This window comes from Oryzias latipes, chromosome 4 (assembly GCF_002234675.1).
Source record: "Oryzias latipes chromosome 4, ASM223467v1".
NCBI classification, from domain to species: Eukaryota; Metazoa; Chordata; class Actinopteri; order Beloniformes; family Adrianichthyidae; genus Oryzias; species Oryzias latipes.
The window spans coordinates 4,932,819-4,957,435 of NC_019862.2; the positions used below are offsets into that span (position 1 = coordinate 4,932,819).

Here is a 24,617-nt window from a genome sequence, read left to right on the forward strand (position 1 = left end):
GAACCTGTTTTGTTTTTTATTTTCAATAATGCATCAATAGATTCTGGCATGTTTGTGATTTCTTCGACAGTTAAATAACTTTATCGTGTTGGGACCCCCACAAAGCTAGAAACGAGTTGGTTAAAAAAGATGTTTTCTGCACAGTACATAGTACAAATCCAGGAAATTTCATTCCAACTATTATTTCCATAGAGATAAAAAACATGAGCGCACAGACTAGAATGCATTCCACTCTTGCCTACAGATTGAAAATTTGTCCCCCTTATAATGCAACACACGTCTTGCCTTATGTGTCACATTTGTTTGCTGTCAACCAGGGCAAGTGTGTGCTCAACATGTCGCACGATCCCCACTTCTGTTCTCACAGGAAAGTTTCTCTGCTCCATGCCATCTAGCTGTGAGAGTGATAATTGGATAATGAGTAAATAAACAGCTGGAGTTCCCGTTTTTTAGCTCCTAGAGAAGAAATGGCTAAGAGTATGAGTGGAAGCGAAGCTGCAGTCAATCACAAACAGTCACCTCCACCGCTTCCAACACCACCGAGGCAAACTTGTCACGGAGGGAGCAGCTATTTGGAGGCCATCTTGTTGTGTGTGTGTGTTTCCCTGGCTGAACTGCAGGAAAACAATGACAGGAAGGAAGCAGGCTGGAGGTGAGTGAGGTGTGAGAGCCCTAAGAGTGTGCATCCAAGCCCTAATTAACTCGGCTGCTTCCTCTCTTACTGGCATGCCTGCCTTCTTGGAGCACATGCCAGTTACACGGATGCTCTGCTCGGTGTGTGCATCTGTGTGTGTGTGTGTGCAAGCATTGTGATGTCGTTGTCAGCCCCGTTTGTTCCTACCCCCCTGCCCTCTGCTAGACTGGCACGCCTGCCCTCCGGTGTCAGCTTTTGTGAAGCGCACCAGAGCCACCGGATGGAGCGTAATTACCCTCTGCTCACGCTGAACCCTGGCCCCCCCAAAACAAGAGCTTTCTTTCACTGTATCCATAAACAAACCAGCTCCCCCTCCCCCCCATTGCCACCCACTCATTATAGGTGCTCCTCTCACTGCACACCTGGTCAGGAGTCCCCCCTCCCAAGTCTGACAGCAGCTTTTTAATGACATCTCAAAATGGCAAATGTTCTCTAACAATCCTGTCTTTCATTGAAGGTACTGACCTTCTTCTGTAAGTGTGAGCTTCAGCGGGGATGTGCTGCTTTACTCCAAATCAGGACGACTAAAAGAGAAGTGTAGGTGCTTTATTTCTCCCAAGGTGGGGGGAGTCGACCAGCCCCTCATTTTCCTAAGCCTGGAGCTTTGAGCGGCCTTGTCACAACTTGATGCGAACCATTAAAGGCAGTGATGATGCAGACCAGCAAACCCCCCCACCCCGGCACACACAAGCTGTGACAGGCGTGCTGTCACCGCAAAGCTGCAAAGCTTTAAAACATGACTAGGAAGCCATCCAAAGACCAGAGTAAATAAAGGAGGGAGGAGATGAAATGCACGCGACACTGAGGCAGACAGCTGAACAAATGCAACCACTTGGAAAACAGGTCTAACAGCTCACCCCCCCTTTAGACAATCAGCCATGTAAATTATTGAATATCATGAAATATAAATAGATTAATGACGAAAGGTTCTGCCAAGACCAGGTTATGCCGATAAGCTGCATATATTAGAGTTTTGTCTCCGTTAATGAATTAAAGAGAGAAGGCTGTTCATACTTAATGAAGGAACGATCCGAAAGGATCCCAGAGAACAAAGTAGATCCAAGGAAAGGAGCGGATCACACCCCAAACATTAGACTGCCTTTATTTGCCCTAACGAGCTGATCTAAAGGATGAAACCGGAGAATTATAGACTGGATCATGTCCAATTCAAGGCGGCAACAACACTCTTTGAAGTGTTCACTGATTGAGTCCTGCAGTAATGCAGGAGCTATGCTAAATGTCTTTTGTTTAACTTTGGGGGCTTTTCCCGTGTTCTCCAGTGGTACCTCGTCAAAGAGTAATGCCACAGGAGTCCAGGAGCTCTGAGCGGGGACTAGCCCTCATCCTCTGGTCCTTACATGTGATCTCCTTGATTTTAATGAGGCGGCGTGGACCCCCTGTGATGTGCTTTGGAGGGAAGGACTATCCCTCACTCACTTTGAGGTCGCAGTGCTGGTTGAGCACCAGTGACCCCTGCTCCCCCACCGTTTGTTCTAGCCGAGCCTCTCAGGCGCTTCTTATGTTTTATTAAACCAGGTTCACTCCCTTCTGAGGCCAGCAGCCGCCTGTCAATCATCTGTCTGTGTAAAGTGCTGGGTGGTGTCCGCGTCACACGAATACGTATCACATCCACCAAATCGATACCAAATTTTTCTGACTGCCTCATGCAACATGTCGACAACATTTCTGCACCTGAATATTAAAACTACCCCCTGAGTCCCCTGTGTACTTGTGCATCAGCAAAGCTGTACCTAAAGAAAGTCACTAATTACTCCTGATGTGTATGCATGATGCACACATGATAGCAATGCCTCTCTGAGTGTGTGAGCATCATCATTAGTGGTGCATAATTGTTGATGGGGCGTCATTTCAGTCTCGAAGAAGATACGTTTTTAATGCCATTAGTTTTCACCTTTAACCATTTATCAACACATCCCCTACAGTTCATCTCTGAAAGTTTGTTTTTTCTCTGCTTATCCAATTCTGGAAATGAGTTCAATGGAAAGAATTCAAAGTCACTATATCTCTACATAACTAGTAAATCTGTGAAGTGACTGAAACCAGAAGTGATGAGGCAAATGCTAAATTACTTTGAAATGGAAGTGGGGTGGGGACGGGGGGCTTTATCGGGTGAATAAAAGACTATTCATAGAGGGATTGAGGTAGTGCAATGCATCATGCTTGAAATATTTCATTATGTCTACTTCACCAATTTGGTAGCAAAAGGTGCTAGATTAGTTCACAACCCAAAAATGTTTTAACATTTCCCCCACGAAACCAAAAAACACAGTTTGTTAAAGGAGCACTGGCTGACAAATTTTAACAAGCAAAGAAAGGTGCAGGTGTTGATACATGCATGCATTACATGCACAAATATAATTTAGCAAGTTAACATCTTATGACTGGCACCCTTGACAGTATAATGAATTAATAAACTTGATTGATTATCCTGCAAATCTTAGGCCTGGAAAGACAGAAAGTTTGATAGACAATGATGGTTTGGTGACTGAGCAATAGAAAGATAGTCTTCTGTAAAATTAAAATATTTGTATTATGTAAGTATGGATAGATGCTCCTCAAAAACCCAGAGAATCTTTTGAGGGGTCCCCCAATGATCAACTTTAGGCCTGGTCTTTTTTTATTTTGATTATTATAGTTAACATTCATAGCATTTTATTTACATATATTAGAATTTAGGTATTTCCTCTTCACCATAACAGAGCATAGGAAGGATCAGCCTCTGCTATGAGTCCAGTTTTATTTTAAAAACGTATCCGCCATCACCATTGGAGGTCAGCACAGCCATCACTGACAGCTGCAGCAGTTACTGTTCAGCTGCTGAAGGAGCTTTGACAGTTACTGCTGTGACTCCTCATCTATCTATCTATCTATCTATCTATCTATCTATCTATCTATCTATCTATCTATCTATCTATCTATCTATCTATCTATCTATCTATCTATCTATCTATCTATCTATCTATCTATCTATCTATCTATCTATCTGTCTGTCTGTCTGTCTGTCTGTCTGTCTGTCTGTCTGTCTGTCTGTCTGTCTGTCTGTCTGTCTGTCTGTCTGTCTGAATGGACAGACCGATTGAAATTACAGTGTGAAAATAAAAAAGGTCTAAAAACAAATAAATAATGAAGGAGAACCTCTAAAAAGTCCTAAAAGAGCATAATTGGCTTGATTTGTCTTGGCTTTTCTTAGTAATAAATATTGCAGAAGATAAATCACTATAACAGAAACGGTCAGAGCAGAACGTTTACATCCTGGTCCTCTTTTTTCAACTGAACCCTCAGTGGGAGCACAGAAAAAGCCCTTTCCTGGTGATGTGTCCCACCACATTGTGTTGAAGGGCATGCTCAAGAGACAAAAGTGACATTTAGGAAGAACTAAAACAATGAAACAGTGGTGCTTTAATGTCTCATAAGACGTCCTCTAAACATGGCTTTTCCATCTGAAAGCTTCTCCATGCTGAGTCAAGTGCACCAACTGTGCATGAAAGAGCCTGTTCCCTGAGGACAAGGCCGCCTGATACCCGCAAGAATAAACCGGCCTTTAACCGCCCGACTCCAGATTTTCAGGGTAGAGACCAAACAACATCAGAACCCCGACTCTGTGTGGGAGGAGACGAAATAGCATTTAAAATGTCAAACAAGCTTACCTATTAACACGTTCTAAATGTAAAATAACAAGGAACAAGCTCTGAAAAGTTCCTTAAAGAAAGTATTATTGCAATAAAACTGACGCATTTTTCTATTTTCCACCAAAATTTAAATTTAACAAATTTAACAAATTTAACCCTTGTGCTATGCTATGCACTTTAACATTGGGAGTTGGGTCATCTAGACCCACTAGACAGTGCTCTGAACCTTTTTTCTTCAATGATTTGTGATCTTCACTGGTGTCCATGGATTACATGAAATCTTTCCACCTTTATCCACCTTTGTCATGGTAGGGAGAACACGTCAAAGTAAGGGTGGGGTCACCTAGGATAGCACAAGGGTTACGACTATCATACACTTTATTTATGATGCAATTTGGGAAAACCAAAGGTCAACTATAAATTGAATTTTTACAGTTAAAGATATGATCTCAAAGAAACATATCTCAAACGTATCTCAAAGAAACAAAAAGTTAATTTAGGCAAAAAGTGAAATGGTGCTAGTGACCAAATTTTAGGTTATAACTGAACAAAAACTTTAAAAAGCATATTTAATAAAAAAATTAAAAATATTTTTAAAACAATTGTAAAAGATATCTTAAGTTTTTTTAAGCTTTACCATTCATTTTTGTTTGTTCAAACCTTTAGAAATTTTCATAACATTATTAACATTAGACTAAGAATATCATTAAAGTGCTAACAAAAAAATATTTTTTTTCTAGTTTTATTTATTGTTTGTTTACCAAACAAAGTAAAGCTCACTTGTACATTTGTTTCCTTTCAAATCTATTGTTTCCATAACATTTCTCATCTTAATGGTGTGAGAGAGAAAGAGGATCCTGGCCCGAGCCTTTAGCCCTCCTAGGCACTTTAACGTTGGGAGTTGGGTCATCTAGACCCACTAGACAGTGCTCTGAACCTTTTTTCTTCAATGATTTGTGATCTTCACTGGTGTCCATGGATTACATGATATCTTTCCACCTTTATCCACCTTTGTCATGGTAGGGAGAACACGTCAATGTAAGGGTGGGGTCATCTAAGATAGCACAAGGGGCTAAATGATTCCAAATCCAGATTACAAACAATAGAAATGTGTTGCAACTCGTTTCATCAAACTCACAATTTCCACTTTCCAGGAATTGCCTTTTTTTCTAGGTGGGATTAAAATTCATGGACATTCCCCCTGGCGTCCTGCCGGCCAGCCCCCAACAGTTTGAAGTGGACTGCTCAGGAAAACAAATATTTTTTGCCAAGTGGCAGTGGTTGTGAAGTACATACGTCCCGCAGCTCTGATTTTACATCCTGTCACATTAATGATTCAAAGCACTCAATATAAATATTAAAAGTAATAGCTTTGCCGTTCAGCTATTACTCCATCATTCCCTGAAATCATCATAAAACATTCAGAGCCTTTTATAAAATTTACACACTTGAATTTGATGGCAGGGAGACGAGGCTGTCAGAGTGTGAGCTCCTGGAAGCTTAAATAATAGTGGAAAGCTGTTTATGGAACATGCTTTATTTATTCATCGTCTCCCAGTAAAGAGTGCAGTTTAGATGGAGGGGCAGAAACAGAGGGAGTGTAAGACAGAGAGAAAGACACACAGCAAAAGAAAGAAATCAAAGGAGGTCTATCTTGGGGGGGCTGAAATATAACTCCTACTGCAGAGCAGCGAAAGAGGGAAAAAGTGCAGAGTCCATGAGATTCTAGGTGCAAGGTCAATCAATGGAAGGACTCTGGGTCCAGGAGCGGCTAATGGATTGTGAAGACGCGAAGCAGGGTTATGAATTTTTAACCAGTTCCCCCTTCAGCCCAGACCTCCATAAATCAATGACGACTTATTGGAGAGGATCAATTATGCAAACTTTAAAACACTTAATGACAGATAATGAAGAGGTCCCTGGAGGCTGGCCAGCAGGGTGGAACCTGATGTAGAACAAGTTTCAAGGCCACAAATTCAATTCTGTCCTGACCTCAGGAAAACAGCTTCTGGCAAAGACGGCATCCAACTAAAGTTTAAATGTTACTGCAGTTTTGTTAGTTACGTTTTTTCCTTGTTGTTTTTAAACGATTCTCTCCAAAGAAAGAGGCGTCCTCTTCCAGGAGCTCATCCTAAAACGCCCTGGGGCCGCCCCCTGTGGTAGTAATCTCAAATCACTGAGCTCCAAACAATGTTAAGCACAAGTGGTCACGTTAAAACGCTCTCTGCAAATCTGTCCCCTCCTCTCATGTCGCTCTGACTGCCTCTGTTGCCACATGCTTTTATGTCGTCTTTTCCAACAATTCATGTTTAATGCATCACATTGCAGTCGAGTGCATGGCTGAGTGTGCAAACTGTTCAGAGAACCAAGTGCAGCTTCACTGCCTTCCATGTTTCTACGAAAGGTGCTAATCTATCTTTAAGCTTTGCATTTTAAGGCACTTTCAACATATTTTCCAGATTGAGAACTAATAAGTGATCAAGGCATAGGTGTCTGAATCAACGCAACCCTCTGAGAGACTTGCGATTGTGAGTGAGAGCACACCTCTGCTCAAGCAAACACGTGGAGGCGGTAGATGCGAGGTGGAAGGGATCAAAGTGGATCTGAGTAAATGTGCTGCCGCTCAGGTCATCTGTGTTTATGTCACGGCAGGGAAATTCATTTTTCATTACTCCAGGTACTGTATCAACCCCTCTGACGATTCCCTCCAGATGTTTCTGTGCATCCCAGGGGTGTCTGAGCCCAATCCGCAGGCTTGATGGAGAGACTCATAACCAAGCTCACATCTGTCCCTCTTGTCATCTTTCTCCCTCTCTGGGAAAGCAACCTTTTCATCACTCTGACAGCAGTAAGTGTTAAGTGCTTCTAGACTGTACCGCGTTCTTCTATAAGTACAATCAAACCTGAAGAAGTGTTTTCCATGAGTGCTGTGTGTTTGGTTTTTTGCCGCCTGTCCTTAATGCCAGAAGGTCATTCTCCCTCTGGTCTCTGGTGTTTGGTGGAGGTAAAGAGGCACTTTGCTGCTGATGGGCTTTACTTCAGTCTGGCCCGGCTGGTCATTTTGTTCCCCCATTTCCTTTCGAATTTCTCCAGATGCACCTTTGAGATGTGATTTATAATTACATATCATTTGAAATGACATTTTGCTTCATTCCTTTTGATGTTTTGTAGCACATATTTTCCTTATTCATTCATAAAGAGTTGTTTGTGTACTTAAACTATGATTTAGGAATCTGTATTTTAAGAAAAGTAAAACTCTGGGATCATTTGTGTGGGATGATTAAAAACAATAAGCTGGAGCTGAGGTAGTTTAGTCTGAAGGGAATAGCAGAGTCTTGGGGTTTGTGCAGGTACTTCTTCTTCACGCTCTGCTGGATCTTGTCCAGACAGGAGAGATGACCCAGAGTCAGGCCAAAATGTTTACTGGCAGATGTGTTTTAAAGGAGCTCTCCTTAGCTGGTCATGGCAGCGGAAAATACCCTGCTGTTCGGTGCATCTGCAATTCGCTGCTCCTCACAATTCCACCTACAAAATCCTGACCTTTAAAAGAAATGATGGATGAGTTATGCTACTGTTCTTTCTCCTTTCTCATCTCCTTCGTCTTTTTTCCGTTCCATTGAAGATGGAATCTCTGTCCACTTTGGGCTAAGACAGAGATTTCTGCCGCTTTTAGCTCGCCGTTTTAAAACCAGGTCCACGTCTGATGCTGGCTTTGGCCAGACCCCCTTGGCGCTCTGTGCAGCGGTTCGCGTCAGGAGCTTCGATTTGTGATTTGCAGATGACACGAGCAGCACTTCGCTTGTGGCTGTGGAGGTGGTTTGGCAAACCAAAGTCATGTGACTGGAACTTCACATACAGATGAAGTGATTGAGTTGGTGAAAAGCCTGCTGGCCTTGTGCATTCTTATGTCTGGAAATGCATCTATATTCTGTTTGTTGTCTCAGATTCTTCAGCAGCTTACATCATATGCAGCCTTTCTTCTGATGTCCAGTGTTTGAGGTAAACTTCTTTTTTAATCCTCCCCCCTGTGAAGCATCATAAATCATTTTTCCTCTATATTTTTTCCACTAAAAATATGAAAAATAACTATATACTTACATCAATTCCACTCATAAAATAACTAAGAGCATAACCAGCCTTTAAAAGAGCAAAGGCTGCTTACGAAACAATGATTTTTCAGCTCTTTCCAGGATAAAAGGTAATCTTTCCACATGTTAGCGTTGCCTCTGGCTGCCTGAGGAAACTTCACAGTCCGATGGCCATCATCGTCTCTGTGTGATGAAGCTTTCTCGCTCTGCAGGTCTTTGTATCGGCCCTGATCAGCTGTATTTTTCAGTCTTTTTCTTCTTTTGTACACAAAAAGAAACTCAGTATACCATAAGCAAGAGACAAGCACAGTTTAATCAGTGAGGGAACAAACTGCCATGAAGCCCGGTGTGTATCCCGGAGGAAAACATGCTGTATTTATTGCCAATTCTTCACTTTTAAATACTTTGAAAATTATGGATTTTTGTTTTTCTCGCACAAGTGTAAAATAAATCAAAGGACCACATACTGATGAAAAGAAACAAAAAATCTTTTTGTTCTGCTGACCTGTTTCAAAATGGTAAACAGATGGAGTAGCAATGATAGCACTGTGGGGATCAGGGTCTTTGCCGAGCCTGTGATCTTCTGACCAGAGGTCGACCGATCTACCTCTGCACCAAGAAATAAACATTTTACTGATTCACTCACTCATTTTCCTGAGCTCCTGCATTCAGACACATCAAAATTCTGTACCATTGTTAACAGAACACTGACACAAGTTCCTGTTTCTTAGCTGCCCAGGATCATTGATGATTTAAAGACAGATTCTGGGTAAGATAAACTCATTTCACTATTAAATGCTGTTCTATTATTTCTGTTAAAGTAAATTTTTTAGTTTTTATGTAGATGTTTTTCATAGGTCTTACGCAGGTGTGTCCAAATCCAGGCCTCGAGGGCCGGTGTCCTGCTGGTTTTCCAGAAATCCTGCCTTATCTGCTGCTGATTACCTGGAGCAGGTGTGTTTAGCCAATCAGGAGCCTCAATGGCAGGTTGGTTGAAAAACATGTACGACACCGGCCCTCGAGGCCTGGATTTGGGGACCCCTGGGTCATAGTATCTTTTTTTTTTGTTTAATGTCCTGATTATTCTTTGTGTCTTACAATAAATGTGAAACGTTAAGAAAAATTGATGTTTCATAACAAGTTTAAAGCTGGAAGAGGTAATTTAACACAAATTTGCATTAAAATAATAGCCAGTTTTGCCTGACTTCAGGCTTCTATTGGGTACTGTCCATGTTCCACCATTCAAGTTGCACCATAATGTGGTTGACCCCAGATTTCAGTTGCCTGATTTCTCCATCCAGCTCAGACATTCTGAGCTGCAAGGGGGCTGGCCTGCAGAAGTGCTTTAGAGCTAATTCAATAAAGTAGTTGAACACATTTCTTTAAATCTATGACACAAATTTTGTTCCACTCAATTAACAGCTTCAAGACAAACCACGACGTGCACCAAACTGCAAACAAAGACAGATAACAGTGGACATGATAAAATAACATGATACAGTACGGCTCTGTCCTAGGTGTGTGACATTTGTTGTTCGCATTTGACCCGTTGCCTGGGGGAGCGGTGAGCTCCAGACGCAGCCACGCTCGGGAACCATTTGGTGGTTTAACCCCCCAATCCAACCCCTTAATGCTGAGTGGGAGGCAGGGAGTCTTTGGTATGATCTCGACCATGGGTTTGAACTTATGAACTTACGAGTCCTCTCTCAGGGCAGACACTCTACCACAAGACCACTCAGCTGTTTAGCATTTGTTCCTCCCTCTCAATAATTTGACGACTCACTATTCGAATGCAATGTTTCTTTAGCTACGTGGTGAATACTTGAGACTCCAGGGAGAAGTTACAGTCCAGAACCCTGTCTGTTTTCTGATTGGCTGTCTGGTTGTTTGGTTTTTAACTAAAACTGATGACGCATTAAATGGATCACATTATAAACAGATGAGTCGCACATAACGAAGAAATATTCCAAAAAAGAAAGGAGCTGAAAGACCTAAGTTGACTTAGGTCTGATTTGGGAGAAAGACCATCCTCATACCTGATGTCCAAGAAGAAACACTTTTACCAGAAAAGATTCAATGTTGAAACTGGCCGAGAAATTGAAGCTGATTAAAAAGATTGTTCTCATTTATTCAGGTTCTGGGGTCTCATGAAGAGAAGTATCAATCGGGAAGCCAACAGAACAGTTAGCTTTCCAATTAACGCACAGCTGGATAGCATATTAAGCTGTCTGAGGGTGAAAGCATTGTGTTTGCCCGTGTCTGTGGCGAGGTCATCCTTGGCTGAAAGTTTCCCCTGGGGCTGTCATCTGTTGTGCAGTCATCTCCGCAGTTTAGTAAAACACAGTTCTCAATCTGTTCACTTGTTTAATGAGGCACAGTGTAAAACAAAACATGTTTCGTGCCCATCTTTGTATTTTCTTCCCTCTCTTTAAATGAATGCTAATTTCTGCCATTCTGATGGCCTTACAACCTGCCACAGTTTGACTCTTGAAATGAAAAAAAAAAACAAATCAATACCCTTGTGTATGTGGACTTCTGACTATACTGCTCAATGCTCAGTGCTATGGGAAATGAAGCATATCTTACTTTGGCCAACAGTTCTCAGGAGAATACAAAATGCCCAGGGCATTGTTTAGCTTAGAAAATCCTCAACAAGAGCTTTTGCAGGGTTCTGTTGGTCCCTTCAAAGATGAAATTGATGCTGTGTTTGAGAGAAGGCCTTGACAGTGCCCCAGACAGCCAATCCCCTGTGACAAAGCCCACTTAGAATTTACTTTTCAGAAGATGTGTTTACTAAGGGTAACACTTCATGTGCTAAAATATTGATAAAGAACATTTGACAAGCTTGAAAAGTCGTGGTAAAGTCGGCCCCATACCAGGAGGTCAGATCACACCAATACACATTGTTTTGTTTTTAATAGCATGGATCAATACAACAAATTGTTATTTATTACAAATAGACAACTTTAACATTGTTCCACACAGAATGGCCTTCAAGTAAGTTACATTCTCTTTTAGCTAGTTTGTGTTTTTCAATTTGAAAATGTTATTAAAAACCTCCTCTGATCCAAAGAGTATTTATCTCTCTGTATGACTCTTACATAAACTGAATTGAGCTAAATGGTATTTTTCTCAGTCTGTAATTCTTCAAGCTGCAGTTTGAAAATGATCCTTAAGTCCCACTCCAATCATCCTTTGATCTATTTTAAGTGTATCCTGTGGTCTTTTAATTGGGATTGTGCCATTTTAGGCAAAAACCCAAAATCCTCTGTTGTTTTCTAGGTTGGACATAGTTTCTGCAGAGCGGCTAAAATTCATTCAAATGTTTGCCTCTGAATTGTGGGCGGGTCTGTTGGCATGGAGCAACCCCACCCCTCCTTTCCTCCCCCGTTGTTGAGAGCTTTTTAAATGGCTTTTTTTTTTGTCTGATCCTGATTCACAATTTGAATAAAGAAATACTCAGAAATCTTAAAATGAATTTTCTTCATGTTTGTCTTCCATCATCAGAAAACACCACAATTACTGTATGTTGCAATCACAAAACACAAATTTTCATTGGAGTGGGTCTTTCATTATAGGGAAGGTAACTATTAGTCCTTAAAGAGTTTCTTGCTCTTTACCATTATGGCGTTCAATGTCTAAGCCACCAAGAAGATCACTTACAGCACCACCTTAACCCTTGTGCTATCCTAGGCACTTTAACATTGGAAGTTGGGTCATCTAGACCCACTAGACAGTGCTCTGAACCTTTTTTCTTCAATGATTTGTGATCTTCACTGGTGTCCATGGATAACATGAAATCTTTCCACCTTTATCCACCTTTGTCATGGTAGGGAGAACACGTCAATGGAAAGGTGGGGTCATCTAAGATAGCACAAGGGTTAGATTATCACTGAAGTTTTGAACATATGGATGAGCTTTAGAATTCCCATATTTGGACACTTTGGATAAATAATATCTGAAAATACAGCTCTTCCACTAAAACATTGCAGTGGAAGGGTAAAGCTGTGGATTTCCTTTGTTCTTCAGGTCAAAGAAATGCTCCCAGTCTAGTTTTGGGTCTTCAGCTAGTTAGTCCCCAAACATTTCCAAAATTAGGATCCCAGCTTGTTGTTTTTCATTGCATTTGCACTAAGAAAGTCCCTTGGACTGGGTTTTATCTGGCTATGTTTTCTGTCACACATGGGGCTCTCAAGAGAGGACCAATGACAGAAGTGGACCAAACACTGGTAAAATCATGCAGTTTCAACAGTATCTCGTCATTTAGCTTAAGATTTTTTTTACCCATTTTTTCAATTCACAGTAACCACATGTGGCCACAATCCAGTGTCAATCCTTAGTATAAGGTTGGTATCAGATAGGGCATTCAACATAAACTCAAAGCCAAATCAATCATGTGAATCTCAAACAGAGCTTTCTTACTGGATCAGTTGTTGCTCAAAAAAACATCAAACATCACTAGTGATGTTGACCTGCAGGGTTGTGGTGGAAATCGGACTTCTAATGGTGGAAGAAACAGACGAAGAAGGCAAAGAGAAGAAATTACTTATATTAGGAACTTTGAAAGAAAACTAAATAGTTGGTTGACATGATGGAGAGAAGGTGGAGATCCTGTGTGTTAGGAGACCACATGGAGAGGAGCAAGATTTATCGATTTGGAGCAAGTTCAAGCTGTTTTATCGTGTGTGGATGGAAAGTGGAACAGAGGAGAATTGATACTGAAGGAGGAGTTTGCTAAAAACAATCTGGAGATGAAGGCCTTGTGCCACCAGACAAACTACTTCCATCTTCCATCTTAATTTTAAAAAAAAATCTTTTCTAGCTGCCACAGCCTCCTGCCCAACCTCAAAGCTCAAAGCAGCACTGCTCAAGCATTGAGATAAGATTAAAGATAAATAATTCTCTCCATGAACAAAAGCCTGAAATAGATTTACATCAGAGTGAAAGTCTAAAAGACAAACTATTTCCAAGTTCATCTGAAGCTGTTTTCGCATACAGTTGAAGTACAAACATAGTAACATGGTTGTATTGATGGCTGTGCTGGTGACATACATGGCCTGTGGCTAGGTCAACAGCAGTGAGTGCCTCATTTGAATCCCTCCACAGGGGCCCTCGGACACATGCCTCCACCCCTCCAGCCATTCTGCAGTGATGAAGTGCAGCCCCCCGCCTCCCTTTGTCCGCTGGCCTTGAGGATCAGGAAGGTGTTACAGCAGCTGTCAGACAGGGTGAGCTGTATTGACTTAGAGAGCTTGACCCAGCGCATCTCTGATGGCTCTACCTTTTCACCCTGACCCCTGAACTCCTGGAGCCGCTGCGTCACTTGAGCAGCACCTTTACGGTGGAGCTGGAAACCCACTCAGCCTTCCTACAGGTGTTGATCTCTGTCCACATGCACTACATCACAAAAGGAAAAATGAGAAATGAAACAGAAAAGTAATGAGCCAGGCTTTAATAATTTAATTACCCAACCTGGTTTGATGAGAGTCTAAGAAGGATGGATCTGCTCTCTATAATCCATCCCTGCAGTAAACCCTCTGCACTCCTCCTGCTGCCTGGAAATCCCAGGAGATCCACAACAATGAGTCAAAATGTCATAGACTTTGGGATTGTGATCTGTTACCAACATGTAACTACCGTCCCCCTACAAGTGATTGTGTAAAACTACAACTTGAGATCCACTTTTCTTTTTTAGCTATGAACCAAAGACAGAAAAGTAACAACAAATATATTTATTACAACTCCCCATGGTAATTGGCTGATAGCTTTAACACAGCTCCATCCTTTGACCACAGCACATAAAGTCCACATCTGAACAGGATTGGAATATTGAACCTTTTGCAGTTTGGGCTTCTCATCCAATGCGTCCAGAGCATTGACTGTATACAGAGAACTGGACTGAGCAACTCCTTCCCCATCGCATTACAAACAGGAAGTACCCGCTGGCTCCAAAAAGGCCAAGTCCCATTGATTACCGTAATTTCCGTACTATAAACCGCTACTTTTGTCCTGCGCTTACAGCCCCGCAGCTTATTTAGTGATGCGGCTTATTTATGGATTTATATGGCAGCCGCCTTGAACGTACTTTCAGTTTCATAGCATGGGTTGAATGCATACTCAACTCCAAGCAACAACTCATGTATTTTTGAACACATCTTTAAGCATGCCAGTATGGTGTCAAAATAGAGCCTAAAGTATTGCGCATCAAAACAGTAAAACCGCGCATCAAAACCCCAAATCTGCGAATCAAAATGCATAAATTGAGAACCAAAACCCACAATTTGCAACCAAAAGCCTTTCCCCAAAGCACAATCCTATTTCTCAGCTGCCGATTTGTTTTCTCGCCATTCTGAAATCCTGTTTTTGAGTTGCAGTTTTATTTTGAAACTGTCTTTTTGAGTTGCGCTTTTATTTTTTGAGTTGCGCTTTTATTTTTTGCGGTTTTGATTCTAAAACCTGTCGACACGTAAAAACAGCGACATGTCAGTCAAGGGGAGGGGAGGCGGGACATCCCTGATATCCAGAAGCTCATTGGCTACCGAATAAGACCGAGTCTTACGTCAACAGACCAGTTTAGAATGTGCCGGTAAGTTTCTCATGTTTTTCATATCTTTTACTATATTAAAAGATCAAAATTGTACTTTATTTAACCAGAGGACGCCAGCACATTCAGATGAGGAGCTCCACCAGTAGCTGCTAGTGAAAAAAGATGTTAGAAAGTTAGATGTTGCATGAAAAACTACCACCATTGTTCTCCTGTGTTAGCATGCTAGCTAGCTCAATGCTAGCGGGGTATCCAGCTCTTCTCATGACTTTTGTGGATTAAACAAAGTACATTTTTTACCACAGTGTCAGGATCAGTCATGTCAACCTGGGAATAATTGCCCGTGGATTGTCACTAGGGTTAATCAAATAGTTTTTTAAGAAGTACATTCATCATGTATATATAAGGTTTTTCAATATTTCCTTAGGGATTACACAGATGGATTGAACAACAAAGCAACATATTGCTGCAAGAAAGTGACACCTTTCCTAGTTTGGGATCAAGTTAATCCCTATTTAAAATAAATAAATAAAAGAAACACAATTTTTATTTGAAGTACCAGAGCAAATTTCCCACAGGTGGGATCAATAAAGTTTTTCTGATTCTGAACTGTATTCCAAAATAATTTTCTCAACCTTAAAGATTGCAGGTTAACACAGGAAGTTACCTTTCACAATATGCAGCTACTGAGTAGCAATTAAGGTGTGTGTGTGTGTATATATATATATAAATATATACACACACACACTCATTTTAACTGTCTTAAATACATTTTTCTTTGTGTGCAGGATGCTGTGGACATTGGACGACAGACTAACTTAAACCAGGCAGAGCAGGAAACTGTTGGAGTTGTTGTTCCCTCTGTGGCTTGTCCTCTCTCCTCTCAGACCTGTTCAACCCTTGTGGGACATCAGAAAACCATGGCCAAGACATTAACATTTATGTACTGATCTATGCATGTCATCACAGCAGGATGTAACAAAAACTAACAATGTGAACAGATCTCATCTGCCTTACAAAATACTGCCCCCCTTAAGAAAATAAATGGCTAATAATCACCACTGGTATTTTGTAAAGCTTCATTTTTTAATGTTTGACCATTGAATGTGTTTTGTACAAAAGACTGATGGTTTTGCAAAGATCTTTGAAACACAGAGTCAAGTGCATTAGATTCTGTGAAATTCTGAACCACAATTCAGAGAAATTAAAATAACTGTTTTTAAAACTCCTTAAAAGACTTGAGGTGGAAAAGTCACTGTTTTCGTACAGGCACTAAGAAATGGGAAGCAGACAGTGTGGTCAAAATGGACAACTATTTTAAAGGCTTCTCTTTCAGTTGACAGGAGATGTCTGTGAGCCTGCTGGACAGCCTTTGCATCACACTGGGACGTCTTTGGGGCCTGCATCTGGAAAGAAACAAAAACAGCAAAGTTAATTAACCAAAAAAAGAAGAGAAAAATTAAGATTAAATTTTTTTTCATTACCTTAAAGAAGATGTAGACATCCACGTCGTAGCTGCCTCAGTATTCCTGCCTTTTTTGTTATGGCATGCATAACAACGGCCCTTATAGAAAACAACAGACATACAGCAATAGTCAATTTTAAAACCACCACCCAATTAAATATACTAATAATTCTATTGATGTCTAATACTGGAATAATTTTAAGTGGAATAAAACACGTTTTTGCTGGTCTGCTACAATTTACTCTGCTCTGGTTCACTCGAATACCGGACTTCTGCCAGTCTGCATAGTGCAGACGCATACATTTTGAATAATATGGGACAGCAATATTGTTTCTCTGTTCAATAATTCCCTCTGTCTGTATCCCTGAAAAATATTGAGAAACCTTATAGGTTATAACATATTTGATTAACCCTAGTGACAATTCACGGACAATTATTCCCAGGTTGACATGACCGATCCTGACACTGTGGTAAAAAATGTACTTTGTTTAATCCACAAAAGTCATGAGAAGAGCTGGATACCCCGCTAGCATTGAGCTAGCTAGCATGCTAACACAGGAGAACAATGGTGGTAGTTTTTCATGCAACATCTAACTTTCTAACATCTTTTTTCACTAGCAGCTACTGGTGGAGCTCCTCATCTGAATGTGCTGGCGTCCTCTGGTTAAATAAAGTACAATTTTGATCTTTTAATATAATTGTCCGTGAATTGTCACTAGGGTTAATCAAATATGTTATAACCTATAAGGTTTCTCAATATTTTTCAGGGATACAGACAGAGGGAATTATTGAACAGAGAAACAATATTGCTGTCCCATATTATTCAAAATGTATGCGTCTGCACTATGCAGACTGGCAGAAGTCCGGTATTCGAGTGAACCAGAGCAGAGTAAATTGTAGCAGACCAGCAAAAACGTGTTTTATTCCACTTAAAATTATTCCAGTATTAGACATCAATAGAATTATTAGTATATTTAATTGGGTGGTGGTTTTAAAATTGACTATTGCTGTATGTCTGTTGTTTTCTATAAGGGCCGTTGTTATGCATGCCATAACAAAAAAGGCAGGAATACTGAGGCAGCTACGACGTGGATGTCTACATCTTCTTTAAGGTAATGAAAAAAAATTTAATCTTAATTTTTCTCTTCTTTTTTTGGTTAATTAACTTTGCTGTTTTTGTTTCTTTCCAGATGCAGGCCCCAAAGACGTCCCAGTGTGATGCAAAGGCTGTCCAGCAGGCTCACAGACATCTCCTGTCAACTGAAAGAGAAGCCTTTAAAATAGTTGTCCATTTTGACCACACTGTCTGCTTCCCATTTCTTAGTGCCTGTACGAAAACAGTGACTTTTCCACCTCAAGTCTTTTAAGGAGTTTTAAAAACAGTTATTTTAATTTCTCTGAATTGTGGTTCAGAATTTCACAGAATCTAATGCACTTGACTCTGTGTTTCAAAGATCTTTGCAAAACCATCAGTCTTTTGTACAAAACACATTCAATGGTCAAACATTAAAAAATGAAGCTTTACAAAATACCAGTGGTGATTATTAGCCATTTATTTTCTTAAGGGGGGCAGTATTTTGTAAGGCAGATGAGATCTGTTCACATTGTTAGTTTTTGTTACATCCTGCTGTGATGACATGCATAGATCAGTACATAAATGTTAATGTCTTGGCCATGGTTTTCTGATGTCCCACAAGGGTTGAACAGGTCTGAGAGGAGAGAGGACAAGCCACAGAGGGAACAACAACTCCAACAGTTTCCTGCTCTGCCTGGTTTAAGTAAGTCTGTCGTCCAATGTCCACAGCATCCTGCACACAAAGAAAAATGTATTTAAGACAGTTAAAATGAGTGTGTGTGTGTATATATTTATATATATATATACACACACACACACCTTAATTGCTACTCAGTAGCTGCATATTGTGAAAGGTAACTTCCTGTGTTAACCTGCAATCTTTAAGGTTGAGAAAATTATTTTGGAATACAGTTCAGAATCAGAAAAACTTTATTGATCCCACCTGTGGGAAATTTGCTCTGGTACTTCAAATAAAAATTGTGTTTCTTTTATTTATTTATTTTAAATAGGGATTAACTTGATCCCAAACTAGGAAAGGTGTCACTTTCTTGCAGCAATATGTTGCTTTGTTGTTCAATCCATCTGTGTAATCCCTAAGGAAATATTGAAAAACCTTATATATACATGATGAATGTACTTCTTAAAAAACTATTTGATTAACCCTAGTGACAATCCACGGGCAATTATTCCCAGGTTGACATGACTGATCCTGACACTGTGGTAAAAAATGTACTTTGTTTAATCCACAAAAGTCATGAGAAGAGCTGGATACCCCGCTAGCATTGAGCTAGCTAGCATGCTAACACAGGAGAACAATGGTGGTAGTTTTTCATGCAACATCTAACTTTCTAACATCTTTTTTCACTAGCAGCTACTGGTGGAGCTCCTCATCTGAATGTGCTGGCGTCCTCTGGTTAAATAAAGTACAATTTTGATCTTTTAATATAGTAAAAGATATGAAAAACATGAGAAACTTACCGGCACATTCTAAACTGGTCTGTTGACGTAAGACTCGGTCTTATTCGGTAGCCAATGAGCTTCTGGATATCAGGGATGTCCCGCCTCCCCTCCCCTTGACTGACATGTCGCTGTTTTTACGTGTCGACAGGTTTTAGAATCAAAACCGCAAAAAATAAAAGCGCAACTCAAAAAATAAAAGCGCAACTCAAAAAGACAGTTTCAAAATAAAACTGCAACTCAAAAACAGGATTTCAGAATGGCGAGAAAACAAATCGGCAGCTGAGAAATAGGATTGTGCTTTGGGGAAAGGCTTTTGGTTGCAAATTGTGGGTTTTGGTTCTCAATTTATGCATTTTGATTCGCAGATTTGGGGTTTTGATGCGCGGTTTTACTGTTTTGATGCGCAATACTTTAGGCTCTATTTTGACACCATACACGCCTGTTCGCTCATTATTTTATTTTTAATCTGTGTGGTCAGTGCATTTTTGTGGCAGAACAAAGCCGGAAGTATGGCTAGGTGAAGGCTAACAGGCGCTAACAACATTTAGCCTGGATGAACATGAATCCATGCAGGAAAAGCTGCAATCAGCCTTTATTTTGTCGGGACACGACTGGAAACACAAATTGACGTGATCGTTTTAACGTTTTCTAAGGACTGAGCGGAATTTTACTTTGAAAAGCTCACACCGACCACAGCCGGCCCGTGAGCTGGAGACATGTTCTCCTGCTGCTCGTTCACATTGAGCTGCGGGACCGATGGCAGTCTGAAGACTCCCACACGTAACAACACATCTTCCCTTCATACACAAAACGTACAGTATTAAGTCAGATTGCTCTGCACAGACACGATTCGCTCGGTCCACCGGCGCAATGGGGACGAAGCGCTCCTCCCTGTAGCCGCCCTGGCCAGGGGTGTCGGAGAAAATAGGAAGGGGAGACAAGGAGCGCGTGGGGCGAGCGCGGAGCGCATAGGCATCCACGGAGCAACAGTGTTTGTTGTGGAAGGAAACTTCTGAGGCACGCGCCGCGCTGAGGCGCGCTTTTCAGTCGCCGCTGCTTTATTTTACTGGTGTGTCTTTTTAACCAGCCCTGTTACTATCATAATGCTGCCGCGACACAAGCGGAAGGAGAGCTGTTCCCGTTCGCCCCTCCATCCACTGGTGCTCCTTGCTCATTCTTAAACACGTACAACAGTATGGCGACCCGGGCGTTGGCCCCGCCTTTAGCCCCTAAGACTCATGGGAAATGGGGAATCACAAAGGTAAATATACTCATCATAACTGAGGGATGTAATGTTGATTATATGGTTACTGTTTGTAATTTTATGTATGATACCTCAATTGTCAATAAGTAAAAAATAAAATAAAAACTATAACTGAGGAACTTGTGAACAGAAGTGACATCCATGCTGTTTGGCAGATGTGGTTGAATTCAAGTTCATGAGCTGATGCAAGGCTGTCTCCTCCCACATTTGCACCCAATCTGGGAGTCAGGACTTGCTTTTTCGGGCTGACGGTGTTGTGTAATGCATGCGGCTTGTACACAGACGCGGCTTATGTATGTAAGAAGCAAGCTTAATACATGAAAATGAGTGGGTGCGGCTTGTAATCGGTTGCGCTCTATAACCCGGAATTTACGGTACTATAGAAAAATAAACAGCTATTACTCAGTCGTTCTATTGGTCAGAATAACCATTCTCACTCTGCTACCTTTTCTCAACATGTTCTTGAAAATCCTCTTTTTTGGGGGGGGGGCAGCCCTAATCTTTTGTAGAGTTTGGCAGCCAAATGTCCTAAACTTTTTAAAATATCCAGTTTGGTTCTTGAAGTTATCGCTTTAATGTCACTCAGTAATAGGTAGTTTTGTTTTTTGCGGGAAATTATGTTAACATACAGATGTTCTTTTAAATATTCAAATTTGTTACAAAGTGAAAGTTGTTCAAACTAAAATAGTTCAGAGATAAAACCTCCAGTTGAAACAGATCACTCAGTGTTTCCTTTTTTTACTTCTTTGCTGAGTTTAACTTCAGACGTTCTCTTGTTTTTGGAAACTTTCTTTGTCCTAGAATGGAGTTTGAGTTGAGCAAATCAACACATGAAGCAGATCGAGTGTCCTACCTGGTCTCACTTGAAATGTAACTGAAAATGATTTTCCCATAGACTCAGCTGTCACCTGATGTCAACATCAACCAATATGTAACATGAAAAAAACTGGCCAAAACCAGTTGTGATTTAACGTAATCCACAATAATCCACAACAGATTATTTGTAAATAATCTGCTATTTAAGTATAAGAACAGTCTAAGATTGAATGAGTGTGCTAATGCTGTTTATATGCCACTATCTACTTTCTAAATCTATACTTTTATGGGCACACATTGGATTTGGCAGTTTTTGAGTTAGTGGTATGTTGTTATTTTAGCTTTGCCTCCGCCCACAAGTAAGCGGGATAGGCTCTGGCAGCCCTGTGACCCCGAAAGGGACAAAACCAGTTTAGAAGAAGAATGAATGAAAAAGTAATTTGCCAAAAGCAGACAGAAATAAAAAAAAAAAACATAATCGTGTTTCAGCAACACCATTACATGTTTCCAATAGCTTCACCTAAACTCCCTTTGTATGTAGACTGTGTTCTCATTAATCACAAACATGTTTACCCCAATTTGCTGAAATATCAATACTGTAATCTTTATATCCATAGAACAAAAGTACTTGGGCTCAGAAGTATCAATCTGTCATCAATAATAAGCATAACTTAATTTCTTTCATCATTTATGTTTTCATTAAAAAAAACTAACTGTTGCATAAGTACCTTATTTTTGGTAGTTGGTACAACATCAGCTAATATAAATGTCTGTGAGGAAACAAAAATTACTTTTCCTCAACTTCCTAAATGTGCCCCATTTGCCTGCATACTGTCTTGAGGTTTAAACACAGAGTTTTAGGACTTTTTTCTTATTGATTGTCCACCTTGTCTGTGGACTGTTGGCCTTGAACACAGTTCCTGTTTAAAGCCTCTCTCAGCTTATTAGCTGCTTGATTTTATTGATCGTTTCCTTCAGTCTGGTGGCCAGCAGCTGTGCTGTGGATTACTGCAGAGGAGGAGGCTGTAAAGAGCTGATGTCCTCCTGAGAATACACAGAGCTACTTTGTCCTGTGATGACAAGCTGCAACAACAAAATATGCATATGGCTGAATATGGATAATGTACCATGGAGATGATCAAAAGTCCCACACCCTCGACTCTGTCATGGTCACAGCAATAAACAAAAATAGCTTGTGTAGTTGTGAGGCTCCTCTGCTGACGGCTTTATTGCCTTCCTTTACAAAACTCAAGGGAGACAGAAGCAAAGACAGTTATACAAACACTTTGAAGTGACTGTACGTGGGTAATTTCAGCTGACAAGGAAGAGACAAGGATATCACAGACTTAAACAAAGCATACATGCTAGAAATGTGCCTGTTTTGATGAGGATAATTTGGAGAATGAGGCTGTACTGCGCTCCTCCCACAACAATTCAGAGCTGATGGAGTGCGTGTGTGGACAAGTGCTGCTTCAGGGTCCAATAATTGTATCTCTGATCTGTCAAAACATAGAATTGTTTCGGGTCTGTGCTGAGGCTGATCTGCCACACCTCCTGGTGAAAGGTAGAGTTTAGATCTGCCCTGGCTTGTGATGGCCCTGGGTCCTTTTGGTGCCATGAGCTAATTGTGTATATTATCACACATTTTTGGTCGGCGTCCAGTCCACAGCAGTGAAACAAGCAGGACACCTATCAAAACCATTATTCCCAGGTGTGAAAAGCTGTCACCTTCGCATGTGTCACTTTCGTCTGCCCGCCTTGTCCCACTTGCTGGCCCATTTTGCCTGGGCAGGTGAAATATGTGCCACCTGCCAGCGCTCGCCCGCTTCGGCTGTGCGATTGATGGAACACATCCTGGGAGAAGGTGATGGTAAGTGACAGGGTCTTTACATCATTCTGCGCGAAAAAAGGGGCGATGACCATTAATCAATACTATTTTCACGCAGTGAGCAGAAAAAGACATGGCAAATTCTATTTTGGAAGATTTGCCCTTTACCTCCCTCATGCTGCACTGCACAAGCAGAAAGGCGAGAAGAATCTTCTTCTCTGCACGCTTTTCTCTCTGCATGGGTTACATAATCGTACCATGGCTCAATTAGTTCCATAATGATCGTGTGTTTTGAGCTTCCTTTGGCCAAAACTTCATCTTAGATCTCATCACTGACTAACCTGATAAAAAGTGCAGAGAGCGGCCTGCCACACCCGTTCCCGTTCATTTCCCAGTCAGCTATGCACAGTGTCAGCCCCCCAATGTCTTTTAAAGCATTTACCCACCGTGCTGACAGTGAGTGCCGGGGACACTCGCTCATGCGGGGTGGCAGCTCCCTCTCCGACTCAAAGAAACAGACATCTGTCTATCTTTTAATTTCTCCTAAAATAGAAAAGAGCCTTGCAGCTTCCACTTTTAAAGCTTCAGTTTAGGTCAGTGCAATTCAATCTGTTGATTAATCTTCCAGCGTCGCTGCGAAGATGGCTTCCGCTCCAGCACACCGTTCATTGGAAGGCTTTTTTCATGCTTTATTAAACAGAGAGTCAGTTTGATTAGCGAGGAAATATACTTTCCTTTGAGAGGTATAATGACTAAATCATAGCCGTCAGAGGCTTTTACTTCCTGAAGGGTGATATTCAAAAGACGCACAATACAGCTAGAAGGACTCAGCAGGACTCACACACTGCAGCCTTCATCCTTAACATCTGACTCTCATGCTTTTATTTTAAATGATCTAAAATAAAACAGCTGTCAGTTTTGTGATTTTTTTTTCTTGTTTGGCAGTGAAAGTAAAAAGAAAGGAAGACCCTCCATTAATATCTGTCGTTCCTACGATCAATCAATCCTCCAACCTCAACACTCGACGTTTATGGGTTTTGCTCAGTCAGGTGGCTTGACTGGTTGCTATCGATTCCCACTGCAGCCTCATATGTCAATATCACTTCTTTTGGGATGTGTCACACACACACAAAAAAAAGAGAAAAGATCATCTCCATTGATCAGTGAGGTCGGTGAGCAGGTGGCTCACGTGTTCTGTGCCACTACGAATGGAAACAGTGGTTGGCATGGCGCTCAGAAATGTTACACAGGCAATTCATGGTCGAGTAGGTCACTTGTCAGCCGCCAACAACAGATCCTGAAGATGTATCTTCACTGACCTGTGGCCGCCATAGGAGGAGTGCTGCATGAGCGCACACGGCTGTGCACAGCAGCGCACGTCCAGCTCACGTGGGCTCCACTAAAGGTTGTGCATTTATGCATTTAGTTGTAAACCGGTTGGGAAAAGTAGCATGAAAAGTGTGTTTTTGTGATGAAAGATCATGTGAAAGGTCAGTGCCGATGCTGCTGGTTGGTTTGAGCCTCTTCATGAGTCAAAGTGTGATGTATTCAAAAAAAAAAGATAAATATATAACAGGCTTAAGCTAAGTTTGGCTTTAAAACGTAAAAAAAAATTATCAAACCCGGTGGGGGTGTAATTTGGCCCTCCTTTTTTTGTTAATTTTTTTTTAATGTCATTTTTGTTTCTTCCAATTTTTACTTTTGGGCTGCTGTTAGTTGCTGCTACCTAAAA

The 24,617-nt window shown here is 41.0% G+C and overlaps 3 long non-coding RNA genes across 5 annotated transcripts; 2 read left to right on the top strand and 1 right to left on the bottom strand.

The window, feature by feature from the left end:
- Positions 1–14,980: 14,980 nt before the first annotated feature.
- LOC110013949 lies at positions 14,981–17,972 on the top strand. 2 transcript variants are annotated; one of them, XR_002873151.1, is made up of 3 exons: positions 14,981–15,018; positions 17,474–17,553; positions 17,632–17,972. It is a non-coding gene; the product is annotated as an uncharacterized LOC110013949 (long non-coding RNA). The 2 variants fall into 2 exon arrangements; XR_002873150.1 differs by lacking the exon at positions 14,981–15,018 and having other exon boundaries at positions 17,239–17,553.
- LOC110013948 lies at positions 15,313–16,406 on the top strand. The gene is made up of 2 exons (XR_002873152.1): positions 15,313–15,678; positions 15,765–16,406. It is a non-coding gene; the product is annotated as an uncharacterized LOC110013948 (long non-coding RNA).
- On the bottom strand, positions 16,044–19,033 carry LOC111947341. Of its 2 annotated transcripts, XR_002873149.1 has the most exons (3): positions 18,996–19,033; positions 16,461–16,540; positions 16,044–16,382 (listed from the first exon to the last, which is right to left on the bottom strand). It is a non-coding gene; the product is annotated as an uncharacterized LOC111947341 (long non-coding RNA). The 2 variants fall into 2 exon arrangements; XR_002873148.1 differs by lacking the exon at positions 18,996–19,033 and having other exon boundaries at positions 16,461–16,558.
- Positions 19,034–24,617: the final 5,584 nt, after the last annotated feature.